Source organism: Aedes albopictus, chromosome 1 (genome assembly GCF_035046485.1).
Source record: "Aedes albopictus strain Foshan chromosome 1, AalbF5, whole genome shotgun sequence".
Lineage (NCBI taxonomy): Eukaryota > Metazoa > Arthropoda > Insecta > Diptera > Culicidae > Aedes > Aedes albopictus.
The window spans coordinates 173840143-173864413 of record NC_085136.1 but is presented as its reverse complement, the minus strand read 5'-3'; the positions used below and the strand labels follow the sequence as shown (position 1 = coordinate 173864413).

The 24271-nt window shown below is 41.3% G+C and overlaps 1 protein-coding gene and 1 long non-coding RNA gene across 2 annotated transcripts in view; one reads left to right on the top strand and one right to left on the bottom strand.

Moving 5' to 3' along the window:
• The window catches only part of LOC109397226 (male determiner protein Nix), a 160456-nt gene that overhangs the window by 53226 nt on the left and 82959 nt on the right, over positions 1-24271 (bottom strand). The window lies entirely within an intron of this gene.
• LOC134288221 (uncharacterized) overlaps positions 7202-24271 on the top strand; it is an 81997-nt gene continuing 64927 nt past the window's right edge. Inside the window, exon 1 of the long non-coding RNA XR_009997828.1 lies at positions 7202-7315. This is a non-coding gene — a long non-coding RNA (uncharacterized LOC134288221). The remainder of the gene's footprint in view (positions 7316-24271) is intronic.

Genomic DNA, 24271 nt, shown 5'->3' with positions numbered 1-24271 from the left:
GTAATGTACGTTGTTAATAACGGAGAGTTTTGGGCGCAGTTTAACCATCACCAGGTAGTGATCGGAGTCGATATTAGCGCCACGATAGGTCCTGACGTCGATAATGTCGGAGAAGTGCCGTCCATCAATCAGAATGTGGTCGATTTGCGATTCCGTTTGTTGTGGTGATCTCCAGGTGTAACGATAAGGGAGGCTGTGCTGGAAGAAGGTGCTACGAATGGCCATGTTCTTGGAGGCGGCGAAATCGATGAGGCGTAGGCCATTTTCGTTCGTCAGCTGGTGGGCGCTGAACTTTCCAATCGTCGGTCTGAATTCCTCCTCCTGGCCTACCTGAGCGTTTAGATCCCCTATGATGATCTTGACGTCGTGGTTTGGGCAGCGGTCGTACTCGCGTTCGAGCTGCGCGTAAAATGCGTCTTTGTCATCATCAGTGCTTCCGGAGTGAGGGCTGTGCACGTTTATTATGCTAATGTTGAAGAATCGGCCCTTGATCCTCAACCTGCACATTCTTTCGTCGATCGGCCACCAACCGATCACGCGCCTCTGCATGTCGCCCATCACTATAAAAGCTGTTCCCAGCTCACGTGTGTTGCCGCAACTCTGGTAGATGGTATGATTACCTCTAAACGTTCGCACCATAGATCCTGTCCAACACACCTCCTGCAGCGCTACGATTCCGAACCCGCGGTCCTTCAGTATATCGGCGAGTATGCGGGTGCTCCCGATGAAGTTGAGAGATCTGCAGTTCCACGTACCGAGCTTCCAATCGCAAGTCCCTTTTCGTCGCTGTGGTCGTCACCATTGGTATCGGTTCGCATTCTTCTCTTGTTGATTTTCCGGTGCTAGTCTTTTTTACGGCTGGCTCGCAGGGCCTGACACCAACCCACTAACCCAGGGAGCTGGGCTTACCTTCCCGGAAGCTACGGGTTCTGCATTGGCATTTCCTCCAACTACAGTGCTAAATAGCTAGGCTCGAGCGCCAGTCTTCGCCGGGGGTGGTGTTTTTAATGGGCGCCCAGGAGGTAATATTTTACCTGAGCTTCCACCCCCATGTTTGGCCTGATATAACATGGAAAAATCTAAAAAAAAATAATCCACTCTTTTCAAATGTGGCCACGAAGGAAAGTATTAACCCTTCGGGACGCGCGCTGTTGTAAAAAGTACAACACCAGCATAAATCCTCGTTCGTCGTATACAGCGCGAGCGTGGATGCCGCGGGTCCTGAAAGGTTAATGTCGTTAGGGAAGAATTTGAATCTAGAACAAAAGATAGAGCTAGGAATGATGTTGATATCCACTAAATTTATTCATAACAGATTTGAAATTCTAGCGCAGAAATTTATATGAAGTAGAAAATGCTTTCCAGAAATGTATTCGCGCCATTAGATTCCCGATTTAGATTCGCGCCATTAGATTCCCGATTTAGTGGAAATTCATACCAGAGTTCATAGAGAAACTGCAAGAAGCTTAAATTTCCAAGGCATTTCTAGCAAAATTTGTAGCACAATCGGTGTTGTCGTTTTTGCGAAATCTAAAGAGAATTTCTAGTGGATCCCTGCTGCAATCTCTGGTGAAGTTGCAGGTCGATCATCATGAAGAAATAACACTTAACAGCAACTTGTTCTAACGCGACTGCAAAGGATGGTTCACTCTATGTCTGAACCAGCAGATTATAAAAATTGAATGTACATCGGGTTTCTTTCCATAAAACATCAGTATTCAAGCTATATTTTCATTTGCAGAAGGTTTTAAAATATTCTATCGGTGAAAATTTTTCCATACATTTTGTATGGGAGAGAAATTAACCGAAAATGAGGATTTCAAGCAAACTTGTATGAAAAACGGTCAAAAAGATGGAAAAATCAAAATTTCCCCGATAGAATATTTTGAAACCTTCTGCAAATGAAAATATAGCTTGAATACTGATGTTTTATGAAAAGAAACCCGATGTAGGGAATCGCGCTACTTGGGCGGTGGCTTCTATATTCGTCTGTTTTTCACTATAACTCAGTCAAATTTGAACCAATTGACACAACTTTTGGAATGTGGTGAGATAGGTACAGTATCTACCCTTGTACAACATTTCAAGTCAATTGGTTCAAAATTGACTGAGTTATAGTGGAAAACAGACGAATATAGAAGCCACCGCCCAAGTGGCGCGATACCCTACATGCAATTTTCATAATCTGCTGGTTCAGACATAGCGTGTGGTTCTGGTGAACAAGAATTTTTCATCAAACTATGAAATCAAAGATAAGATTATAATAGAAAATGCTGAATAAATTTTAGAGGGAATCCATAATAAGTACCTGATGTAATTTTTTACCTAATTTCTAAGAAAATTTCCTGTTGAATTTCTTGAAAATAATTAGCGGAAAAGCCGGATAAATATTATCCAATTTCTCCATAAATTTATTCTGATAGTTTCTCTATAGAAATCTGTGGATTTTAACAGTTCATCATGAATTCATCCTTATTTCACCAAGCAAATCTCTTAACTCAAAAAAAAAAATGGACTGAAACTCTTCGAAATTATCTGCCTTAATTTCATGCTAGATTCCCTCTGGAAAATGTTGCAACAGTAGTAGTGTTCTCCAATTTGAGTAAGTCGTAAACTGTCCAAGTAAAACAAAAATCAAAAGCTAAATTTTGAAAAAAAAAAGAAAAATCCTTCAATTCTTTCAAGAACACTATACAAAATTCTTCAACATATTTTCAAAAACTTTAAATTTAACGAGAACTTTTTGACTCTGCAGTTCCGGAGTTCCTCTAGAATTCAACAGAAGATTTTCATCAGAATTTGATTCATAAGCAATTGCTTAAAAAATATAATGGTTATGAGTTTTGGAGGCAGAATTTAAATTAAATTAATAGCTGGACAAATATAGTTAAAGTAGTAATCCTACATTATAGAGATCTGCGGAGGCGGCCATTGTGAGCCAATCGTGCAGAGAGAACTGTCAAAGTGTGAGCCAAATGAACATGCTTATCGTTCGTAGGAAGGTGTCGTTTGAACGGTATTGCAATCGGAACTAAATAAATTAAAATTATTTATTTTTAATATCGAGATATTGGCGGCATATGTATGTTTAGTAAAAAGATAAAAATTTATTAATTCTGCTTTCAAAAGCTCATGCTTATGACACTTTTGTTGCTACACTTGTCGAAAAAACTTCCATTGCTGCTTCTTGCTTCACTTCTGCCGAAATGATTAGCGTAACACTTTTGCAATGAATTTCAGATTTCTTCGATTGCTCCTAGGAGCAAGACACTGTGCAAACGAGAGCGTTTATGAAACTTTCCTTCGAAGACCGCAAAACAATTGGATGCTTGTGGAAAAAGTTATTGATTTATTACCGATTAGTGATCCGACGAACGGCTTTTTGTTTTGTTTTATCAGCAGCACTGTAGCTGCTGCCTTGGCTGCTGCTGTTTCTGGAAGTGGTGATACTAGTAATCCTACATTATAGAGATCTGCGGAGGCGGCCATTGTGAGCCAATCGTGCAGAGAGAACTGTCAAAGTGTGAGCCAAATGAACATGCTTATCGTTCGTAGGAAGGCGTCGTTTGAACGGTATTGCAATCGGAACTAAATAAAGAAAAATTATTTATTTTTATCGAGAAATTGGCGGCATATGTATGTTTAGTAAAAAGATTAAAAAATATTAATTCTGCTTTCATAAGCTCATGTTTATGACGACACTTCTGTTGCTGAACCTGTCGAAAAAACTTCCATTGCTGCTTCTTGCTTCACTTCTGCCGATATGATTAGCGTAACACTTTTGCAATGAATTTCAGATTTCTTTGATTGCTCCGCTATTTCAACAAAATTTTGGGAAAAAAATTCTACCATAGTTAGAAAATGTAAACAAAACAACTTGAACCACAACGAAGTCACGCACAAAGTTTGAACATCTAGCTTTGTAGCAAGTGTTGGCAGCTGTTGTAAACAAAACAAACAGCGTTGCCGAATCGACGTATGTAACTTCCGCTCATCTCTATGTAGAGGATTTCTAGTTAAAGTCATTCTCAGAAGAATCACAACATATCACATACATCACATGCCAGTAGACAGTAATTTAAAGTTCTAATAACAAAAGCCAAATCAAGAGATGTTTATTGTAATACTTTTTTCCTGCTTCACATTTTTTTTTGTGAAGTGAAATTTTTAGCCCCCCCCCCCCCCTAAATCCGGCACTGGCTATGACTATAGTATATATAGATAGTAGAGTAAACAAAACTATGACTTTTGATTACAAGTCTCAAAGGTCTTGTAAAATAATTTACAAGTTTATTTAAATAATTGCAGAAGCCATATTTAGCTTTGAATATATCGATTTACCATTTTGATGAACTCAAAAGATATTATTTATCTAACATGTCAATTTTAATTTCAGTTTTCTACGATTAAATTTAGCCATATGTATTCGAAACTCATTGAAGCGATAATTGCGTTGATGTGCACGTCATTATGTATACAAAATACCATTTCTGCTGAGGATTCTCCAAAGTTTTTACAATACCCATGTTTGATTGGTGATTGTTGGTAAAGTTATGTATTATGGCCAATGCACCAAATCGAAAGCGCAGGTGAAGTTGAAGGTGGGAAATAAATTTGAATTTATTATTTGTATTGCGCATCATCAAGATGATTAAGCGATAAGAGCTACAAATAATATACACTAACCCAAATCAAGGTGTGACATAAAAATACATTAGAGTAGGTAAAAGCTCAATTTTGCATCCCAGATAACTTCTGATTTCAACCGTAGTGTGGCCAGCAAAAAAACACCCGTAGAAGGCCGGCAGGGTACCCGGGTACCCACGAAATGGAAATGATCATATTGCGCATTGCGCGGTTATAAGTGCGACGATGAAGTGCGGAATCTCAAATAAAAGTGCGATTTTGCGTCAGATCGTTCCGGTGTCTTCACCGCACTTATTCATTAGCTCGTGATGAATAAGTGCGGTGAAGACACCGGAACGATTTGATGCAATATCGCACCACAGACAAACAGACGTGTCACTTGGAAGAAAATGCGATAAAAATCATCGTCACGCAAACATAATCGCCCAATGCTAATTTTGCTGTGGTACGCAAACCTACTGAGTAGATGGCGGTAGTGAGCAAACGTCAAACAGGAGCAAAAACGATGCGAGCGCCATGAGCGAGCGATTTGCGAACTACGGAATATTTGAATAATCCGTTAAAAAGTGAAACGATGGGAAGTGAGTAGAGTGAGACGTCTGTTTGTCTGTGATCGCCCTTTTATTTGAGATTCCGCACTTTGTCGCAGTCCAGTTAGCAATGCAGTAAACTATATCTCAGCGATTTTTCCACCGATTTTAAAAGTTTCTGCCTCATTCAACTCAGAAACTCATTATCTATCGAGATCGTATTTGGTTGGACCGGTCCGATCATCATGGGTACCGGAAAATCCGGATTTACGGATCCATGTTTTTATACAATACAATATACGGGATTTTCGGTAGGTTAGTAGCAATTTCGGTACCAAGCATCGTAAAATTGCTTTAGCATATTGTATCTGACTGGCCTGGAATCATAAAACGTGTTGATTTTGAAACTGTGATTTCGGAACACGCTTCTCGTGGGGCCATGGTTGACCATAAACACTTTAAGATATCCTAGCCTTAACAATGTGGGTTTCAATATGGTATAAGGACATGCTCCCAAAAATATGGATTTTCCGAAAACCACGGTGATTAGATCTGTCTAACCAAATATTTTCCCGATAGATGATGAGTTTCTGAGTTGAATGAGCTAAAAATTTCCAAAATCTATGAAAAATTGACGGAGATATGATCATTTTAAATTCGTGGGTACCCGGGTACCCTGCCGGCCTTCCACGTAATAAAAAAATGCAGGAGCCCTTCCCCCTGCCCCTCCTCACTTTAAAATTCGGACAACCCCATTAATAGATGTATATTCACGAGTTCTAAGATCTAACAGAGTTCCAACATCCTAGTCTCAACCTGAGTCTCAGGTCTCAACCTAGTCTCAGGTCACAACAACCATTAAAATATCGAGATTTGAAATTGAAAAAGGTACCTGGGTACCCTGCCGGCCACATAAGTGTTAACAAGAAGCATAATACATGTTGCTAAATCTTTATCCATTGTTTTTCAACCAGTACTATTGAATCTTTGGGACATTTAACTAAAAATCTAGGTACTTGCAGCATATTCACTAATTAGTGTTTGTGTGTGTATATTTGTCATTTGCATAATAAACAATAACTTTTAAAATGTGTCACTTAATTTTGGTAATTGGAATTGTTCCATAGTTTTAAAAGTAATATTTCGTTAGAGCGGCAGAAAAAGGCAGAAAATGATCTAAACAGCACATGCCTTTCTTCATGTATCGTATAGAGATTGCAAAACTTCGGAATCAACGAAGTTATTTTTTAACGAAATTCTGTTAACTTTTTTTCATTTTTTCATGATGTTACTCGGAAAATGCAGAAAATAAACAAACAACAACTGCCATTTAAAATTAATAGTGAACTATCGGATGATTTTTGACAGGTAAATGAATTAAAACAACTTGTATTTTTATGGACACTAATATTACAAGTGCTAATAAGGCTGATACAAATTTCAATTTTCTCTAATGTCACCGCCCCCTCGGAAAATTTTTGTCGGAATTCAACATTTTGAGGGGGGATACAAATAAACTATTCAACAAATTAAAAAAAATTAAGTGAAATTAGAGTCGTCGAGAAAATTTCTTAACAAATCCGTTAAGTTTGAAGATTTTGCCTAATTGTTTGTGTAATTTTTCATCAAATACATTTATTATTTATCATTCCCCCCCTTGACGAGTGCATGACCAAAGTGACAAAAGAAGAAAATGAGATTTGTTCCGGCCTAATATTAGTGGAAAATTGAGCCTTTATGTAACACAAATTATTAGCACTTGTAATATTAGTACTTGTAGCTTGTGACTTCTAGCTAATATTAGGTGTCAGGCCATTCGGCCGAAGGTCATTACACAGTAAAACCGCTCAGCACTAAAATGTGTAAGCCCTACTCATAAGTGCATAATTTCCAGACCACACAAAAATGTGTTACAGTTACACATTTTCAAAAACAGCTCGTACACTCGTCTAGATGCGAAATGTCGATATTTTTTTTGTTTTCCAAGGTCACTAGTAAACCTAGCTAGATTGCTGTACAAAATTTTTTGCGAATTTAACGATTTTGCGGACACAGGAGCTGATTTTGTGAATGTGCAAGGGTTACACATTTTTGGTGTAGTCTGGAAATTATGCACTTTTGTGCTGAGCGGCGTTAGCGTGTAGGCCGAAGGCCATTCGGCCGAAGGTCATTAGGCCGAATGGTCATTAGGCCGAATGGTCATTAGGCCGAATGGTCATTAGGCCGAATGGTCATCAGGCCGAATGGTCATCAGGCCGAATGGTCATTGGGTCTTCTTCTTGCCGTTACGTCCCCACTGAGACAAAGCCTGCTTCTCAGCTTAACTTAGTTATTAACTGAGAGCTTCCTCTGCAAATGACCATTTTGCATGTGTGTATCGTGTGACAGGCACGAAGATACTTTATTGATGCTGAATCTACTGATATTTTACCCATGAATTTTTCCTTCTTTTAAATATAGGCTGTTCTTTCTAGTATCATTGCTAAAATAGTTTTTGGCGCTGAAACTGCTGATATTCAATTCATAATTTTTTTCTTCTTTAAAACATAGGCTATTCTTTCTAGTTTCATTGTTAAACTAGTTTTTTGGCAAAAATGGTTGGAAAAGGTAAAAACAATGGCTAACTTTCAATTCGTTCTGATGACCATTCGGCCTAATGACCATTCGGCCTAATGACCATTCGGCCTAATGGCCTTCGGCCTAATGGCCTTCGGCCTAATGACCCAGCATCTCGGGCTAAAAATATTAGCTACAAGTTACAAGCTACAAGTACTAATATTACAAGTGCTAATAATTTGAGTTGCATAAAGGCTCCTTTTTCCACTAATATTATTAGCACTTGTAATATTAGTGTCCATAAAAATACTATTTGTTTTGGTTCATTTACTTGTCAAAATTTTTAGTCAAATGCCCCAAAGATTCAATTAAAAACCAATAATGGATAAATATTTAGCAACATATTTCTTGTCAAAATCCGAAGTAATTTGGGTTGCGATAATTGGGTTTTTTAATTAAGAAAAATGTATCGATTTTTTGATTTTATACGAAAGTGCACCTTTTTCTGAGCCACTATGATTTTTTTCAGATTTTTTGAATTTTATTTTGGTACCTAGAATCAATTTCAAAGGGATTTTTTGAAATCACCTTTTGACAGCTGGGAAACTGTTTGACAGCTCCACCCAGTACAAAATGCGACGAGGGGAGATTCGACAAATCGCTCCCATACAAACTTCAAATTGATTTTTAAATAGGTTCCCGGGCACCAAAATTCATGAAAATTTGGATTTCGGCTCAGTTTCGCATGCAGATTCAGAATATGGAATTATCTCAACACCGCTAAAGAAGCCAATTGAGCTTTTGCTTACTTTTATATGTGGGTAACTCTCGCTGAGACCGTCCCACTATTTACACCATGTCTTCAAAAATGTTTAAGGTGGCGATTTTCTGAAAGTCCCCCCTAACAAAGTAAGAAAAATGCATTTGGTTTATCAATTGGATGGACCCCCCGTTAGTTAGAGCCACAACCATTTTTGCGGACCCCTCGATTTTGATCAATTGTCGGCTCATTTAAACCGTTATAACTCAAAAGTTTCTCCAAAAACCACCTCATAACAAAATGTTGTTGAAAAGAGAAAAGATAGAGCTACTATTTACGGTTATAAAAACATGGGTCGGCCATATTGATTTTAGCCGCCATCTTGGATTTTAATACCAAAACTGTTTTTTCACCATGTTGGCAACCACCGATTTTCAAAATCTTTGCGTCAATCGAAAGCGGGGACATTTTTACACAACATATTATGCCTCTCAAGAAAAATCAGAATATGGCGATTATCTGCCTCTGGCTTCTGATATTAGCGCGACAGTCACTAATCATAACAGCGTCACCAGATTTAGAAGTATATAATTCCACTATATGGGGTTTGACAGCAAGAACACTCATTCCACTGAGCTACTCTTGCCGTTCGTCACAAATACATTCAAAAACATCTGGCACTTCGCGAAACCCACGTGCTTTTGTTTTTGGCGGGAACACTTTTTCTTTTGTTTTGCCTTGCGACTGTCATGCGTCGGTATGCATTGCGAGCGTACGACCGCCGCAGGACTCTAATAAAAGATAAGCGCGACAATATCAAAAATTTAGAGATGTAGGGGATTCTGGGATAATACGCACCACTTAAGGAAGATGCGTCCAAATGCATATAAAAAGGCAATAATTTATTGGTTTAATGCATGCATTCATTGCATATACTTTCATTCTAAGAGAAACGAAATAAAATTTCAGCCTTAATACAGTTCAGCTCTTGAAAATAACGTTTTTTGTAAAGACTAACATTACGGCTTCGTATGTTTATGCGGGGCAGTATGCACCCTTGCTCGGGGTAAAATGCACTACAACAATGGGGCAGGATGCACTCAAACAAAGGGGCAAGACGCACCACAACATTGAGGCAAGATGCACCGTCGAGTTTAGAAATCTTTTTACTTCTTAGACAAAATGCATGTTTTATAACGTTTTAAGACAAACAATACCGTCGTTGGGGGTGAGAATGGGTCAAAAAAGGATACTCAAAGATTGTTTGTTAAATAACAAATGCAGTTGAAGTCGGAATAACTTTTTATTTGGTATGTATACTCTTCTATGTGGTAATGATAGTTTAGCAAGAGAGTATCACATTATATGAATTGCTTACTAAACTACAAATGATTGAAAATTGACCCAATCTCACCCCTTAGAGGGAGAGAGAATGGGTCAAAGTATTCTAAATCGCCTATCTGAGAATATAAGTTAATTTTATTGATCAGATCTAGTAAACCTACTTAAAATACAATGTAACCATGACGAATAAAAACTTAGATAATTTTAAAAGATGATTAATCCACCTAAAAGGGCTAATACAAACGAAAAAATGGTTGAAATTTGATGAAATAACGTTTGTATTCTTCAGTTTGTATGTTGTATCACTATTTTTAGATACCATAATCATCCTCGTTCCAAGTTTCAACTTCCATGAGGAGGGAGGGGCGCATTGAAAGATTGATAAAAAAAAACATGATATTTTTAGTATACTGCATAAGAAATGTTTATTCAAACCCTCCGTTATAAACTCTTATGTACATGATAATTGGCCCCTGTATTGCCAAAGCAAATCACTCCATCTCAAGATAGAGGGTCGTTCAAATGTTATGTTACACAGCATTTCACATTATTAGACCCTCTCCCGCAATAATATTTAAAGGATTTTTTTTATAAATTTTGTATGAGCCCTAGTGTAACGGTAGACTTATTTTTCGTTCTTTAGTATCTTTATGTATTTAATGAATGATCCTTATATGCCACTCTTAATTCATAAAGTTCAAGTTAAATACACAATAAGCAATCACGTATGTCGCATCTCGTTTGCTTTCCGACATTGAAGTGTAGAATTAGCATTACTTAAAATACACAGAAATAAAAACATAAAAGAAACTTTCTGACATTGTGCTATGTCACCGGTTTTATAGCCCCAGTATTTCCTGAATCCCACTATCGTCTGGTAGTTTCACGATATTTCCTTAAAATTTCAAAAATAAGTGGAGAAAAAGAACGCTATTCAGTCTATTTTGTAAGTTTACGATACTGCAGTACACTAAAGATTAGCTAATGATTAGAGGAGCCGTCCAAACGCATGGGTTTATTATTATAAATGATTTTAGGCACTAAACGTAGGAACACACTCGCTTGACACTTCTTCGTCATATTTTCGAAAAAAAAAAAGTGTTTTTATGGAGATACGATAAACAAGACACCACTCTAACGTCAAACGGGACTGTATAACAAGTTGAATTTATAGTTAAGGTTATACGTACTCAATAACTTGCTTGACCCAATCTCACCCCCATTCTTAATATTTTGACATAGGGTCGAAAATATTGAATTTTTAAATAAAAAGAGCAATGACAGCCCGCTTTTTTCGTTGCATCAACTAGGTAATACCTACAGCTAATCATTTATAAGAAAATTTATGATTAGGTACTTGTGCGAAACATTACGAAGGAGAATTTTTCTCAGAATGATTTACTAGTATTTTCATCATATAAGCACAGACAAACAGACGTGTCACTTGGAAGAAAATGCGATAAAAATCATCGTCACGCAAACATAATCGCCCAATGCTAATTTTGCTGTGGTACGCAAACCTACTGAGTAGATGGCGGTAGTGAGCAAACGTCAAACAGGAGCAAAAACGATGCGAGCGCCATGAGCGAGCGATTTGCGAACTACGGAATATTTGAATAATCCGTTAAAAAGTGAAACGATGGGAAGTGAGTAGAGTGAGACGTCTGTTTGTCTGTGATATAAGTTTAGCCACAAATTTAACAAAAAACGATTATTGCTAAACATCTTATTCTGCATCATGACGTGTAGAAACATCTCCTCTTTGAAATAAATAAAAGGTTTCTATATAAATTGACGATAGTTGATGAGCTATTTCAAATTTTATGTTTCTCCGTTTTGACCCAATCTCACCCCCCAGACCCATTGTCACCCCCATCGACGGTAGCTCAGTTTTGTTTGCGATTACTTACAGAGCACTCATAGATATGATTACAGCTTGTTTTCTATAGGTGCGTTTTGCCCCAACGAATGGAGTGCATATTGCCCCAATCAATAGCAAAAAATAAAATAGTTTAAAACATATAATTTACGTAGATTACTGTTTAACTTATTTTTCCTATGCTTAGCATTGCCCTCAATGATCTGAATACACACAACAGCATTAGATGTTTGGTCGATTTTCACCATCAAATCATTCGACAAACGATCGGGAAAATTACATCAGAATCGTGCTTTACAATTTTATTCATTTTTCTCACTAATTACGTAACGCAGATATGTAAAATTTTTCAGATGCTCATTTATTAAGACATTCTATTAGACTGATAAGGTTTCAAAGCTCTAAAACCAATAATCCCTGAAAAACAAAGGGGGTGCGTTTTGCCTCGACAGTGCGTATTACTCCAGATGCCCCTATCTTTTTCCAACCAAAAGTTATCTGCACTTTTGTTAATCATGACACGTTTTCTTCATACATTTCCTTGCGCACCGGCAACGACACCCAACAGCATCAAAGTTGGCGCCTGCTTGTATACACAACGGCACCTGCAGCCAAATTAGGGAAAATTGGAGGTTCGTTCCCGTTTTCGACTATTTCTCAATGATGCGGACATTGCTTTTTAAAGTTGTTTGGTGTTTTGAAAAGCTTAAACCTTCAGCTTTCCATTAGTGGGTTCAGATTTCAAATAATTGTTCGTAAACACTGCGAAATAACGCTGCATTTATGTAAACAACCGAAACCTGGCCCAGTGCGCTAAAGTGTCATGATTTACAAAAGTGCAGATAACTTTTGATAGGAAAAAGATACATCTCTAAATTTTTGATATGTTGTGTGAAAATGTCCCTGCTTTTGATTGACGCAATGATTTTGAAAATCGGCGGTTGCCAACATGGTGAAAAAACAGTTTTGGTATTAAAATCCAAGATGGCGGCAAAAATCAATATGGCCGACCCAACTTTTTATAACTGTAAATAGTAGCCCTTTCTTTCCTCTTTTCAACAACATTTTGTTATGAGGTGGTTTTTGGAGAAACTTTTGAGTTATAACGGTTTAAATTAGCCAACAATTGATCAAAATCGAGGGGTCCGCAAAAATGGTTGTGGCTCTAACTAAAGGGGGGTCCATCAAATTGATAAACCAAATGCATTTTTCTTACTTTTTTAGGGGGGACTTTCAGAAAATCGCCACCTTAAACATTTTTGAAGACATGGTGTAAATAGTGGGACGGTCTCAGCGAGAGTTACCCTGTATCAGTATCCACTCGACTCGGATCAGTGCAAATTGTAGCTCTTAATTAGCTCAATGATGCATGTGGTATTTTGAGATCCTCACTTCTTGACAGGTTGACTGATAATTATTAGTATTATAAATCACCACATCTCCTTTGCTTCCAAGTGAAGTGAGAGAAAGTTTCCAAAGATGTTCCCAAACAGAAGCGTCACACTTCAGAAGTCCTGTAATGTAGTCATAGCTACAGTTATCTATTCAAAATCAAAAATTCATACTCAAAAGCTGAATCCTAACTAAATCTTCGACAACATTCGCGTGAACATAAATATAGTATACTGTATATAGTATTTTTAAATAAAAAGAGCAATGACAGCCCGCTTTTTTCGTTGCATCAACTAGGTAATACCTACAGCTAATCATTTATAAGAAAATTTATGATTAGGTACTTGTGCGAAACATTACGAAGGAGAATTTTTCTCAGAATGATTTACTAGTATTTTCATCATATAAGCACAGACAAACAGACGTGTCACTTGGAAGAAAATGCGATAAAAATCATCGTCACGCAAACATAATCGCCCAATGCTAATTTTGCTGTGGTACGCAAACCTACTGAGTAGATGGCGGTAGTGAGCAAACGTCAAACAGGAGCAAAAACGATGCGAGCGCCATGAGCGAGCGATTTGCGAACTACGGAATATTTGAATAATCCGTTAAAAAGTGAAACGATGGGAAGTGAGTAGAGTGAGACGTCTGTTTGTCTGTGATATAAGTTTAGCCACAAATTTAACAAAAAACGATTATTGCTAAACATCTTATTCTGCATCATGACGTGTAGAAACATCTCCTCTTTGAAATAAATAAAAGGTTTCTATATAAATTGACGATAGTTGATGAGCTATTTCAAATTTTATGTTTCTCCGTTTTGACCCAATCTCACCCCCCAGACCCATTGTCACCCCCATCGACGGTAGCTCAGTTTTGTTTGCGATTACTTACAGAGCACTCATAGATATGATTACAGCTTGTTTTCTATAGGTGCGTTTTGCCCCAACGAATGGAGTGCATATTGCCCCAATCAATAGCAAAAAATAAAATAGTTTAAAACATATAATTTACGTAGATTACTGTTTAACTTATTTTTCCTATGCTTAGCATTGCCCTCAATGATCTGAATACACACAACAGCATTAGATGTTTGGTCGATTTTCACCATCAAATCATTCGACAAACGATCGGGAAAATTACATCAGAATCGTGCTTTACAATTTTATTCATTTTTCTCACTAATTACGTAACGCAGATATGTAAAATTTTTCAGATGCTCATTTATTAAGACATTCTATTAGACTGATAAGGTTTCAAAGCTCTAAAACCAATAATCCCTGAAAAACAAAGGGGGTGCGTTTTGCCTCGACAGTGCGTATTACTCCAGATGCCCCTATCTTTTTCCAACCAAAAGTTATCTGCACTTTTGTTAATCATGACACGTTTTCTTCATAGATTTCCTTGCGCACCGGCAACGACACCCAACAGCATCAAAGTTGGCGCCTGCTTGTATACACAACGGCACCTGCAGCCAAATTAGGGAAAATTGGAGGTTCGTTCCCGTTTTCGACTATTTCTCAATGATGCGGACATTGCTTTTTAAAGTTGTTTGGTGTTTTGAAAAGCTTAAACCTTCAGCTTTCCATTAGTGGGTTCAGATTTCAAATAATTGTTCGTAAACACTGCGAAATAACGCTGCATTTATGTAAACAACCGAAACCTGGCCCAGTGCGCTAAAGTGTCATGATTTACAAAAGTGCAGATAACTTTTGATAGGAAAAAGATACATCTCTAAATTTTTGATATGTTGTGTGAAAATGTCCCTGCTTTTGATTGACGCAATGATTTTGAAAATCGGCGGTTGCCAACATGGTGAAAAAACAGTTTTGGTATTAAAATCCAAGATGGCGGCAAAAATCAATATGGCCGACCCAACTTTTTATAACTGTAAATAGTAGCCCTTTCTTTCCTCTTTTCAACAACATTTTGTTATGAGGTGGTTTTTGGAGAAACTTTTGAGTTATAACGGTTTAAATTAGCCAACAATTGATCAAAATCGAGGGGTCCGCAAAAATGGTTGTGGCTCTAACTAAAGGGGGGTCCATCAAATTGATAAACCAAATGCATTTTTCTTACTTTTTTAGGGGGGACTTTCAGAAAATCGCCACCTTAAACATTTTTGAAGACATGGTGTAAATAGTGGGACGGTCTCAGCGAGAGTTACCCTGTATCAGTATCCACTCGACTCGGATCAGTGCAAATTGTAGCTCTTAATTAGCTCAATGATGCATGTGGTATTTTGAGATCCTCACTTCTTGACAGGTTGACTGATAATTATTAGTATTATAAATCACCACATCTCCTTTGCTTCCAAGTGAAGTGAGAGAAAGTTTCCAAAGATGTTCCCAAACAGAAGCGTCACACTTCAGAAGTCCTGTAATGTAGTCATAGCTACAGTTATCTATTCAAAATCAAAAATTCATACTCAAAAGCTGAATCCTAACTAAATCTTCGACAACATTCGCGTGAACATAAATATAGTATACTGTACAGTACACTACTTTTCCAAATACTCGTTGATGCCGTTGGTGTTCTCTTCAATAGTATGTTGAGCACATATCCTTGACGACTGCCTCACTCATCAGCAAATGATTCACTTCATCTAACTTCATTTACCTACACTCGATCTTCGAGGTTTTATCAAGTAACTGTAACACTCTGATCACTTTTTATAAGTTCCACAGCATTCTATTTCCACCGGACATGGTAGATGTCGATTAGGTGGCCGTCAATCGAGAATTAATCGGAAAACAGAGTTTCAAAGAAAACGATAACTTTATTTAAGCGAAACGATGTTAACACTTCGAACTTTAGTTCACGAATGAAAAAACTCAAAACTGTACTCGCGTCGCGTCGGCGGTGATGCGAGTTACTTCCTCTCTCGTTTTGTTATGTTGGCTGCGCTGCTTTGCTCCCGTTTCAGTTCATTGGATGCGGTCGACGAGGGGTGCTCACTGCTTGCACCAACACTCCTCCTCAGTGAGTAACACTCATACCGATCTTGCTGGCGAACTTTCGTTGCTTCACGACGCATAGTGGCTTCGTTAAGATATCCGCCGTCATTTCTTCTGTAGGACAATATACTAGCTGGAGTTCTTTCCGTTGGCACAAATCCTTGACAAAATGTTCACGGGTTTCAATGCGTTTCGATCTCTTGGTTGACCTTTCTGAACGAACAAATGCAATACAACTCTGATTGTCCTCGTTGATCAAAGTTGGCTTCTTCTGCGCGCATCCCATTTCGAGTAACAGCCTTCGTAGCCATATTACTTCTTGGCACGCTTCACTCAGTGCCATATACTCGGCCTCCATTGACGATAGAGTCACTGATGGTTGCCGACGACTAACCCAAGAAATAGCTGCTCCTGCCAATAGGAAACAATAGCCGGTAGTAGACTTCCGAGATTCCTGATCGCCTGCCCAATCAGCATCACAAAATCCAAGAAGGCCCTCTTCTGTTCCGGTGAATTCCAGTTTCCAATCTCTCGTTCCTAGCAGGTAGCGGACAATTCTTTTTGCTGCGGTCCAATCGGTATCTGATGGACAGCTTACTCTGCGTCCCAATATGGATGTACTTACGGAGATGTCAGGTCTTGCGTGTACAGCGATATACAGCAAAGCTCCTATCAAGCTACGGTACACCGTGGAGTCTTCTAACGGTTTTCCATAGTCAGTCAACTTCAAATAACCACTGTCCATAGGTGTCTTCGCCGGTTTCGAATCCTTCATCCCAAAACGATGTGCCACATGGTCAATATAGCCACTTAGACTGAGACTATACTTTCCATCTTTTCTGTCGATCTGCATCCCCAAGAAATAAGTGAGGTCTCCAAGGAATGCAATATCGAACGTTTTCTTCAGATACTCATACACTTTTATGGATTCAGACTCGTTCTTGCAGCCCACCACTATGTCGTCAACATAGATTAAGACGTACACCATGTTTCCGTCAACGATTTTAGTGTAGAGGCAGGGATCCGATTGACTCTGCTGGAATTTCATCCTAGTCAAGGCCTCATGCAGCTTGCGGTTCCAACACCTTGCCGACTGCTTGAGGCCGTATATGCTTTTTCTCAGTCGGCACACAAGATGTTCTCGTCCAGGTTCCTCGAATCCCGGCGGTTGCCGCATGTATACTTCTTCCTCAAGCTCACCATGGAGGTAAGCTGTTTTGACGTCCAGATGCTTCAAAGCGATTCCTTCCCAACTGGCTATAGCAAGAAGTGCACGAAACGTCGTTTTGTTTGTTACTGGAGCAAACACCTCATCGAAATCAATTCCATACTGCTGAGAGTAGCCCTGTGCTACAAGTCTCGCTTTATGTCTGATCACGTTCCCTGCTGCATCCTTCTTCAACTTAAAAACCCATCGACTTCCGACTGCCTTCCGGCCTACGGGCAATGGCACTAGCTCCCACGTTCCATTTTCAAAATGACTTTTCAGTTCCGATTTCATAGCGGCTTGCCAAGCTCCTGAGTTCTGCGACATTTTCACCTCTCTCAAATTCCTGGGTTCGGGTTCATCCTCTGCTCGAACAACCTTTGCTTGTTCGGCGAATCGTTTCGGCGGAACTCCTTTCGTCGTACGATTCGATCGTCGCCGACACTCTTCCTCCGGAAATCCTCTGAACAACGATTCACTGTTTGAATCACCCAGCATTTCAGAAGCACTATCATAATCACTTTCGTTCATTTCAGGTAACGCTGCATTTTCGTAATCATCATTCACATCAGGAAATTCATGTCCAACACCGCCCTGTTCCTGCTGCTCCTCAAGTTGACAGTCGACCTTCTTTGGAGCACTTTCGAGATTCACCACCACTCCACGTTGACCCGAAACATCGATGTCACGAACCGCCTCCTGCGTCTTCATTTCCGATTCCAGGAACACAGCATCTCGGCTCACGATGATTCGATTCGTTGATTCGTCGAGGAAACGATAGGCCTTCCGGTTCTCCTCGTATCCCACGAATATCAAACGAACAGCCTTCTTGTCCAGCTTCTGGCGCTTTTGGTCCGGCACATGGACGAAAGCATGTGAACCAAATACGCGCAAATGACCATACGAGGGCTTTGATCCATGCCACAGTTCAAAAGGAGTACGTTCAATGGAGGCAGATGGGAGACGGTTCAACAAGTAGTTCGCAGTCATGACTGCCTCCCCCCAGTATTTCCTGTCCATGCGGCCTTCGGAGAGCAGGCACCGCATCATCTCCATTAGAGAACGGTTCTTCCGCTCAGCAGTCCCGTTCTGCTGGGGACTATAGGGAGCCGTTTGTTGCAAGGTTATCCCGTTTTCCTTCAAGTACGTCAACAGATGCGTGCTACTGTACTCTCCCCCGCCATCGCATCGTAGTACTTTCGGCTTCCGTCCGAATTTATTCTGCACGTGGTGCACGTACTCGCGTATCTTCTCAAATGCCTCAGATTTGTGTTTAAGGAGATAGATAATGGTGTACTTACTGTGGTCATCGATCATGGTCATGACGTAACGGTTGCCTCGTGGTGTGCTCACCTCCAACGGTCCCGCCAGGTCCGTATGGATCAGGTCGAGCAGAGCAGACGACTTGGTGCTAGATGCTTTCGGAAACGGCTTTCTCGTCAGCTTTCCTTCACAGCACACGGTGCACACTGATCTCACTCCACAATCACGTAGTTTCAAACCTTCACCGAGATCCTCCGCCACAATCCGCTTTACACCTTCCGGATGCCGGTGTCCCAGCCTGCGGTGCCACAGATGCTGACAATTGTCCGAATGTGACACTGCCGACAACAACGACTGATATTGTGGCTGCTTCAGATGATACAACCCAGATTTTCTTTCTCCAACAAACACTGTGCAACCATTCTTCATTATTCGGCAGTCCGATCGAGAAAACACTACTTCAAAACCTTCGTCCGCAATTTTTCCGACCGATAACAAGTTGCTCGCAAGGTCCGGAACGTATAGCACTTTCTTCAGTGTAATGTTCTTCTTCTCACCACCACTGTTCATCACCACCAGTTTGCCGACACCACTTCCGCCGGCTGGCAACTTTTTCCCATCCGCCAAGCACACGGTACCACTGCGCGATTCTTCCAGATCGATTATGTGCTCCACATTATTTGTCATGTGAGCACTCGCACCCGAGTCTAGGTACCACAAATCGTCACTTGAATCAGCACCCACATTGAAGCAATATGCATCTTCTGTGCACACTTTTGCCTTCGACTGTGTTTCGTGCTTCGGTGTTTCTGCTTCTTCAATTGATCAGCCGCGAACTTGGGGCAGTCGCGACGGAAATGCCCTTCTTGTTTGCAATAGTGACACTGTTTCGGTTTCGGTCCACTTTTCGGTTTCACTCCCGTTTTTAGCACTTTTTCAGGGTGACCAGTGCCGTCATTACACCCGCACCTCCTCCGCCACTCATCTAACAACTGTCCCTTCACATATTCCAATTTGAGTTGATCTTCACCACGGCTCTCCAAAGCAGTAATCAACGCGTCATAGGAGTGCGGAAGGCTCGATAACATAATGGCGATTAGCAGATGTTCGGCCAAATTTTCACCCATGCCGGAAAGACGATTCACTAGCTGTGCGATTTCGCTGAGGTGCTCCGACATACTTCCGCCCTCCGCAAGGCGAAGTGAGTACAGTCGGCGCAAAACGTGGATTTTGTTGGTCAGCGAACTTCCATTGTGGTATTTCTTCAGTGACTTCCACATGTCGTGAGCGGTAGCACTATTTAAAACGTGGCACAATTGGTTATTATCCAAGGCAAGCCCGATCGTGGCACGTGCCTTAGCGTGTGTGTGTATTTAGTTTTGGAGAGGGACTTTAACCTAGTGGTCATTCGTCCCTTCAACGTGCCTTAGCATCCTTGGCCAACCACTGTGCGTCAGGCACCGCTGGCTTCGGGTCTTTCACTGTGTCCCAGAGCTCTTCTTTCAATAGCAGCAATTCCATTCGGAATTTCCAGCTGCTCCAATTGAAATCATTGAGCCGCTCCAGGGAAATTTTCGCCTCCGCCATTTTGTTCGCCGGCCGATTCGGTTGTTTCAGGAGCCACACAAAGTCCGCGGAAAAACACTTTCTTTTCTGATCCCGATTCTTTCACTCGCGCCGCGTTGCAGGGCTCATAACCTGTCGATTAGGTGGCCGTCAATCGAGAATTAATCGGAAAACAGATTTTCAAAGAAAACGATAACTTTATTTAAGCGAAACGATGTTAACACTTCGAACTTTAGTTCACGAATGAAAAAACTCAAAACTGTACTCGCGTCGCGTCGGCGGTGATGCGAGTTACTTCCTCTCTCGTTTTGTTATGTTGGCTGCGCTGCTTTGCTCCCGTTTCAGTTCATTGGATGCGGTCGACGAGGGGTGCTCACTGTTTGCACCAACAGTAGATGACATCTACCACTCTAACCGATTCCTTCTAGGATGAGCTTTTACTTCCTCCAACACAACGCTACGGAAACTCCCATTCGAGGCGAGCTTCTCTACCAAACTTCCATCGAATTCAATTGTTGTTACGGTAGCTCTTTTTTGGCCATGTAACCTTGGGACTAAGGTTGGGTAGTTCTTTCGATTGAATTGATATCCTCGTCTAAATACCTTACCTTTTTTTCCGCTGCCAAACCTGCCAGAATGTATTTATTTGTTTCTTTACGACCACCGGACCCGACAGATCGTATCTGCCGCTACGGTTGCTCTTTTATAAGATGAGCAGACGCGCCAACTTGGTCAAATTATTGGGGGGGCAAAGCCTGGTTTTTCTGATTTTTTGTATGGGAAAATCTAAAAATCGTCAAATATTGGGGGGGCAAAACCATGCTTGCCCCCCCTAAGTTGGCGCCTATGAAGGTGAGCATTCTTGGCGCTGGACTCAACGGATCGAACGGACAGTTCGAAGCTGCCGCTTCGGTTGCCTCCTTCTTAGGTAGGCATTCTATCGCTGGACCCGATGGATCGAATCCATCGCTTCAGCATCTAGCTCCCTTTTACGGCAAGCTTCTTTTTACCAATTTCCGCCGGACCCGACAGATTGAGGCGAGCTAAATATTTCTTTTCGCCTGCACCGGCCAGATTTTCATCCACCGGTGGTCGGGATCAGACAGTATATATTTACCATAGATAATTATTATTCCAAATTAAATTTCAATCTGCTTTGATTTTCCACGCTGGGTTCTTGTTGGTCGTCGCCAATGTTAATTACAATAATTACACATACAATGTTAATTTTATTCTAATTTTATAGGTAAACAGTATTGAAACTGTATGCTTAACAATGATCTGAGTAAAAAATGGATAGTATGATGACCTCTTGACAAACTGTATTCGAAAAATTTTGTTCGAGAAAATTGGCATATTCTTATTGTAACATAGCTTAACCGCATATTCCCCATATTGTTATTTGCTCGAGAACCGTCTATCAGACTATTAAAACCGTTTATGGCACTGTTGGTTTATTGTTACTCTGGGTGCTATACCATACTGTTGAGATACTGTAGTAAATAGTTGGGAACAGTATGGTATATAGTACGAATATGGTTCATGGTTATGCGGGTAGGAAAATCAAGAGTTCCCCGAAAAAGTTAAATAACATAATTGTACGCGCCGTACGCGTGCAGAGCAAGTGACGCCACGCCGTCGTCGACCGACTATTATATATCAGCGGGGCGTTTGCTGCCAGGTAGTCTCTAGCCTACTGCGCTCCAAATAGGCGGAGCTTATTGCGCAGTGAAGCGTGCGCTCGCCTACTCTTTTCATTAACATTCGGGCTATATAAGCGATGTCATTGTCATTTTCATCAATCAGTTATCAATAAACCGTCGTAGCGAACGGAACTGTGTAAGGTGTTTTTCTTCAGCGCAAACCGAACAGTAGTGGTGGCTAGCCCGATCAACGTGTGATCGCCTAGCATTTTCCTTCCCTTCCCTTCCACCCGACGGTGAGCCAGCGGTGGCAAGAGTGTGTGCCTCCGCTCTACCCGAGTCGGCGTTGGCGTGCAAGCGGAACCTGTTTCTACCTGTTCGGCGTCGCTTCTCTGCGGTCGTCACTCGCGCGATCGGTGTGCTGTGTTCCTGCTACGACGAGGTGAAGCTGCAATGGTGGAGCTGTTGACTGTCGTGCTTGCTGCGCATTGCGATACCCAGGAGTGTGCCTAGGAGTTATTCTGGTTAGTTTTCCAATATTAAATCGGTGGCACTCTTGGTGTATCGTCGTCGGCGAGCAAACGGCGGCGACACAGCAGTTCTTCGAGATCGGCATTTGCCGTGGTCCTTCGTTCGAGAAAGTGTTCCAGGCTGATGACCGTGACGTGCACGGTTGTTGGTATCCGAGCTGGCGACTGTAGTGTGCATGGTCGTCGGTAACGAGAGTGTCCCCATCGGTGGCTGCGACGTGCGCAGCTGTCGACAGCTTACGGTAGCCGTGGTGAGCACGGCTGTTGGTAGCTCGAGAAGGAGGTGAGTCGTCGTGCTGCATTGAAGGTAAGTGCAACGAACCTGCCTCCCATTTGAGAAGTGTGTACCCAACATTTGGTCCGGACCGAGCCGGATTGAACTAGTGATACAGTCCATTTGAGCGAGAACTGCTATCCTTGAGCTAGAGAGTGTATTATTCCCAAGAGCGAGAGTTTCGTAAACAAATTTCGTAAACTTTCAAGCCGTGTTAAAAGAGTTGTGTATGTCCGCGAATATTCGGATCATTCCAAACGAGACTTTCTGTCAAACGAGCTTCAGAAAAGTGAGTCGTAGTGCAGTGGTACCCAAAGAAAGTGGAAGTGATTGCCCTTCGTGAACTTTAGTGAGTGGTGAAGCGATAGTCTATTAGCGTGAACAACAGATAAGCGATAGCAAAGTGTACTGAAGTGATAGTGTGAGAAACATGGAGATTTTGAAACAGTTGATCCACCAGCGTGGACAGGTTCGGACACGAGTGGCGGCGATTGTACAGAAGCTGATCGATGCCACCGAGAGTCCCGAGATGATGAGCCTTTCCCAATTGAAGGTGTTTGAGAGACAACTGGAGGTGCATTACGCAGAGTATTTGGCGAAGCACGATTTGGTCAAGGATCAGTGTACGAGCGAAGATTTCGAGGATCAAGATAGGGAGTTTGACGAGTTCGATGAGCTGCATACTGGTGCGCTAGTGAAGCTGAACCAGCTAACTGATTCGAGTTGTGCCGAGAAACGAAGCAGCCCTCAAGTGATCGTAAGAAGATATTGCCCGGTGCTCGAAAGACGTGAGGTGAACGAGGTGCAGTCTACCAAATCTCCAACGATAACAACAGCCAGTTCGTCACCGAGAGTGTTCCACCCAGCAACAACCAGTCCAACAGAGAATGAGTGTGCGATCTGTGCCGGCTGGCACAGCAACTACAAGTGTCCTTCCTTCTTAAATATGAGTGTCGATCAGCGAGTGTCCAAGGTGAAGCAGTACGGGCTGTGTTTTGGCTGCCTCCAGAAGGGTCACCAAGTCAGAGCTTGTCCGTCGAAAGGGTCGTGCTGGAGGTGTTCCGGTAGGCATCACCCCACGCTGCATTTCGAGCAATTGTCCCAACCAGAACCGAAGCAGGAAGTTTCTAGTGTAACATCCGAGCAGTCAGAGGAGAAGGCAGCACTAGAGTCTGATGTACCTGAAGAAGTAGTCTTAGCCGCGTGTTTCGGTGTTCAATGTCTTTCCAACCATGTGCTTTTAATGCCGGCGTTAATGAGCGCGGGTTTCAACAGCGGAGGGGCCTACAAGTTGCGTGCCCTTCTCGATACCGGGTCACAGATCGGTCTGGTATCCGAGTCTACCGTAAAATTGTTTGAGCTTATGAGGTGCCCTGCTGATTTGCCAGTTGTTGGAGTGAGAGGAGTCAGATGTCGGATTCGGCAAAGTGTGAAAACCAAATTCAAGCGAGACAGTGTGGTGACAACGAGGATGACGAGAGGGAACCCATCCATACCGGTGACCGTTTGGGAGTGGATGATTCCGATTGGTATCGTGTTGGTCGATCCAAGATACAAAGAGCCGCGAAATGTAACCCTGCTGATTGATGGTGAACTTTTCCCCTCAATCCTGAGACGAGCTAAGTTGAGAATCTCCGAGAAACAACCCGCTGTGTATGGAACCCAGTTTGGAGGAGTTGTCGCCGGTATCCAGGAATCAGGAGAGGATATCATCCACGTG